A 5,790-nucleotide genomic window follows, 5' to 3' on the forward strand; every position below is an offset into this window, starting at 1 on the left:
CATTTATCGCCCGAAGTCGTTGCCATCTCCACTCTATTCTCCGGTGAAAAGCCGGTTCAAATCACCATTGGCTGCTTCAATTTCTCTATTCTCTCTGACTTTTTTTTGTGAATACTCATCTTCTCCATTCTTTTTGTTAGTTTCGTTTTGTAATTGAAAGTAAATAAACAATACCGGTCACTCTCTATTAAAGTAAACCAGCACATGGTTTTGAAGTTAAGAAATCTATAAAGTAACTGTTTTCTTTTATTTGTAAATTTATTATAATTAATTGCTTTCTAGAGTTATAAAAATATATATTTAATGGATAACTATTAGAAATGATAAATTTTTACATTGTTTTTTAATATGAGAATTTAAACGACAGTTAAGATATTATTAGTAATTTTTAAATGATGTTCAATTTTTTTATTAATGTTAATACAATATTTTTTTTCTTATATTATATTATTAACAACCCGACCCAAATAAAACAAATTTTGATCTGTTTATATTTTTTTTTCACATTTGAATTGGACACTTGGTGGTTTAAAAATAAAGTAATTTAATTAAATTAGAAAAAGAAAAAAAAATGGACTGCTTAGGAGTGTTACCACTCCCTACCAAATGCTAAGATAAGATGTTAAATAGAGAAAATATGAGGTGACATTCAAAAAGCTAACGTGACAAGATGCTAGGAGTGTTACCATTCCCCTTAACCTTATCCCACATACTAGTTGACAAGCATTAGGATCCTTGTCAGTACATAAGGCCATGTCAGAGCAACAACACCACTTTAGACTTGGATCAATCTACAATACACGGACTCCTGCTGCATCCACTTTTCTCAACATTTTTTATGTCATTCATTAGAATTTTACGACCTATAGAACCAAATTTGATATTGTTAACTATAAAATCATTTAAAATAGAAGATGAAACATGTAAAAACAAAAATAATAATAATTAGGAACTTACATTGATGAAAAACAAGCAATAGTAAAAAACAGAAACAAAAGAAGATCGTATACGATTCAAAGTGTCTAGCCAGTTTGTTGCTTTTTCTCTTAGACAAAATTTACTAACTTGACATATCGAGAGTATTTAATGAACCACAAGTCTAACAAGGCTTGTATTTATATGCAAACATAGGCGATTGAAACAATTGGTTCTTTTCTAGTTTTAATTATAAAAAGTAGTTTAGTAAAACGTATAGGTGAAGGAAACAATTGGTTCTTTTCTAGTTTTAAATATAAAAAATAGTTTAGTAAAATCTAACAAATAATTTTTTTAATGTATGTTGCATATGAGTCTATGTAAATGTATTCAAGTACCTAACTTCTCCACGTAAATTTATAGTAATTATCATGAGTAAGTGTTGTAATTTTTTAATGACGAATTATTAAAAAACGAAGCATGTGTAAGTGTTGTAATTTTTTAATGACGAATTATTAAAAAACGAAGCATGTTGTAATTTTTTTAGGAAATATTTTAGTTAAATTGAGATTACAATTTAGTTTTTGCATTTAGTACTATAGTTTATCATTTTTGATTAGGGTTATTTCCATAAAAGACCTTATATTTTGGTTTTTTTTCTTTTTAGACCTAGAATTTTTTTCTTTTCCGAAAAAGACCCAACTTTTACCAGTTACTTGTTATTTCAGACCCTAGCAGGTCACCAACAGGTAAATTAGGTATTTTTGTTTCGTAAAAGACCCTATATTTTGTAGTTTTTTCCATTTTAGACCTAAAATGTTTTTTTTTTTTTCAAAATGAATTCAACTTTAAAATTGGTTATAATCTTCAAAATCAAATATATAAGGTACTTCTTGACTACACCGAAAAAGAAAATATACATGTATAAACTAAAAAATGTTATCTAATCTATTATCTTTTGAGCGAATATAACCTAGAAGAATTGCAAAATTTTATTTTTGTCTAAAAGATATAATTAAACTTTATCTTGGATATATATTATATCATTAAACTTGATATATTGTTTATAAAAAATGTTATTATTACCGCTAATTAATAGTTTGATGTTAATTTAATATTTTTTGGTAACATGGATAATACATGGATAGGAAGAATCTTTTAGCATAATAATAACTTTTTTTATTTGTAGAAAAAAAATACCATGTAATTTATTAAACTGTATACAAAATAATTTTTTTTAGTTTGTCTATTATACTTATTTCGTGAGTTTGGACATATTTCCCTCTCTCACTTTTCTATATTATTTTTTTGGTCGATTTTTTTAGAACAGTTAATAAACACACTCACTAACATACTCCTAAACCAAAGCCATAGAATATTTTGTAGCATTAGCCCATTATTGAATAATATGTTATAATTATATCAAATACATACATAAAAATATTAATCCTAAACATTCGTAATAGTTTTGTTTAGATATATCAGATTCAAGTTTAATACATTTTAAAAAAATGTTAACATCACATATAAATACATAAAAACTATATTATGGGAATGGAACCATTTGAGCATAAGTTGAAAATACAAATAACAAAAATGATATCGTACACTTAAATATCCAAATACGATGGTTGACATTATTATTAATGGTTGGAATGTGGTGAATGAACAAAAATGAGAAAACTATGAAATTTTTGTAGAAAAAAGAAAATTGAATAGTTGGCCTACTATGCTACTACCTCATTTTATTAATCTATCTTATGTATACATGGTGTTTAGATCAATACATGGTGTTTGTATATCGCGGTTATTGATTCTTAAGTATAATCATAATAATTACCAAAATAAAATTTAGGATTTCATTTTAATTTAAAAAAACTTGAAGGTGTTTGGTATTCAATTGGCTATTGAATTTATGATCTTAAAATTATACAAAATCTCTTTTGTGCTGTTAGGAAATTTGACTTCACATGTCTATGTATTCAACTCCTAGCTTTTGGTAATTGTTTTATGTAACTGAAATCGAAAAACTAATTAAACCAATAATATAAAAAAAGGTTTTGGAGCTAGAAACTGTAAATTTTATCAAATATAGACAAAACACTTTGTTATTATTTATATTACACTCATGAAAAAAATTATACTATACAATTTCATTGTATGTGTAATGGTTTAAAAAAATGTTTCATGCGTAAATCAATATGATTCCAAAAGATGCAAAAGTTAAATCGTTGTCTATTATTTAAACTAAAAAAATATAATTATGTTTTTTATGCCTTGACGAAATTAAGCTACATGAACTTGGTGTAGTGAAGAAATAGCTTTTACAACTACATTTTTTTTTGTTTTATAAATATACGTGGACAAAGAATTGTTCAATCATAAATAAATGTATGCATAATAATTACATTGTTTAAATCGATGTTTATGTTTAAACTAAAATGATATAATCACGTTTTTTATACAACTAGTCTTGAAATAAAAAAACATTTTAGGTCTAAACTGGCAAAAAGTACAAAATGTAGGGTCTTTTATGAAATAAAAATACTTAATGACCTGTTAGGGTCTAAAATAACAAGTAACAAGTAAAAGTTAGGTCTTTTTCGGAAAAGAAAAAAGTTTTAGGTCTAAAAAGAAAAAAAGTCAAAATATAGGGTCTTTTATGGAAATAACCCTTTTAATTATTCACAAAATATTCTTTGAGTTTTGTAAGTGGAACTGAAATTTATATTTAAGTTGACTCTGTAATATTATATTTAAATTAACAATTTAAACATTTTATCCAAACTGTTCCAAAGTTGTAGCTTTAAACTGATGATGGTTTACACACAACAACATATTAAATCTACTAAATTAAGTATAATATGTTAAAAGTTAAAGACATAACTTTATATATAGATGTAATATATTATTTTAATATTGAAATTTAGTTTTTTAATGATTACAATTTAGGTTTGATGTTTATTTAACATTATTAACCAACTTATAATCATTATTAGAAAGACACTACAATTTATCACTTTTAACTATTTACAAAATATTCTTTGGTTTTCTTAAGTTGAACTAAAATTTATATTTAAGTTGAAATATTTAAATTAACAATATAAGTGTTTATCAAAACTGTTCAAAAATTGTATCTTTAAAATGATAATGGTTACATACAACAACATATTAAAACTAATAAATTAAGTATAATATGTTATAAGTTAAAGGTATAACTTTATAAGTAGAAGTAAATATATTATTTTAATATTTAAATTTAGTTTATATATGATTAAACTTTAGGTTTGATATTTTTTAACCTTATTAACCAACTTATAATCATTATTAGCAAAAAATTCAAAAGTCATGAGAGTTTCAAATGAATGTGGTGAAAGGAAAAATGCTTTTATATATAATTTTTTGCCGCAAAACCCTCCCGCTTATCGACGCGGCGGAGGAACTTAATATTCATACGTGAATATAAACCACCACCACTGCAACTAACGCAATTACCACCGGGCCACATATTTCTTTTTGCCGCAAAACCCTCCAACGTACCGGTGCAATGGAGGAACGTACGGGGACGACAGAATAGATAATATTCATATATGACTAAGTGTATTCATATATGAATACGTGTGTGTGTGTATATATATATATATATATATATATATATATATATATATATATATATCCAAAATTACAAAAATGGTCTCTGTGGTGTGCATTTTTTTGGGGTTTTAGTCCAAACCACGACTTTTTTGGTTTGGTGGTCCTTTTGAGCTAGTTTCGTTGGGTTTTTGGTCCCTCCAAATAGTGAAAAGACTGTAATACCCTTGGGGTATTTATTTTCCATTTTTCTTTCATTTTTTTTAAATCTAATACTAATTTATTTATTTTAATAATTAAAAATAAAATAAAAAAGGACTCTCTCTCTCTCTCTCTCTCTCTCTCTCTCTCTCTCTCTCTCTCTCTCTCTCTCCTGGTACACTTTGCCATTTCTACACATTCCAAGCAATCGAATGCCTTTTAGGCTCGAACCCACTAAACCAAGGACACAGATCCATTACTCTTGTTACCAGGGATACATAAATCATGTATTGCAGCCTTAAAATCTTTAAGTCATCCACGAAGTGTACTTATAGGAACAAAAACATATACACACAAATACCCACACACCTGCAGATAAATGACGAACACATAAACACACACACACACTCTATAATCGATTTGCAAGTGAATGTGTGTCTGTGTGTTCTTTCATTTATCCATGAAGAAGCTCTTGAAATCAACAAGTGGAAGCCCTCACAAAACCCATAACTGTGAACAGGGGTGGCGGTGTAAGGAGGTGGTGTTGAGATGGTAGTAACGGTGGTTAATGGATGGTTAAATGGTGGTAGACAGAGCTATAGGGTGGCAATGGTGTTGCACGTTTGGGGCATATGAGAAATACGTAAGAGAATGGTGATCGGTGGTGGGTTTGATGATGATGATGATGATGCTCATGGAGGTTCAATAACCATCAGTGGTGGGAAAGAACCACCCACCGTCAGCCACCAATGTCTACTATTGTCCCCACCTTATCTCAGGTTCAACTCCATTGTTGTTCCTGTTGCAGAGCCAATGAGTTCCCCCCACCCACATCGGTTCAATCTCCGCATATGAGGATTTGGGTTTGGAAAAATTACATGTGGTTAGGGATGAGATGGAGAATACGGGAGAGGCTAAATAGGGAGGAAATGGATGGGAGGTGATAATCGGTGGTGATTGTGGTGTTGCCGGAAAAAATGGAGGTTTAGGGGTCCTTTTCCTCAAATTTGATTTAGGGTTGCTGACAGGAAGGGATATCAGTGGATCTGTTAGCATTGAGCGGGGTAGAGTCAGCAAATCATT

At 28.4% G+C, this 5,790-nt stretch overlaps 1 long non-coding RNA gene across 1 annotated transcript; it reads right to left on the reverse strand.

The window, feature by feature from the left end:
• Positions 1–468: 468 nt before the first annotated feature.
• On the reverse strand, positions 469–1,070 carry LOC145110890 (uncharacterized). The gene is made up of 2 exons (XR_013710095.1): positions 958–1,070; positions 469–863 (listed from the first exon to the last, which is right to left on the reverse strand). It is a non-coding gene; the product is annotated as an uncharacterized LOC145110890 (long non-coding RNA).
• Between the last annotated feature and the right edge of the window lie 4,720 nt (positions 1,071–5,790).

Source organism: Lactuca virosa, chromosome 5, assembly GCF_052849685.1.
Source record: "Lactuca virosa cultivar CGN04683 chromosome 5, Lactuca_virosa_CGN04683_v6, whole genome shotgun sequence".
NCBI classification, from domain to species: domain Eukaryota; kingdom Viridiplantae; phylum Streptophyta; class Magnoliopsida; order Asterales; family Asteraceae; genus Lactuca; species Lactuca virosa.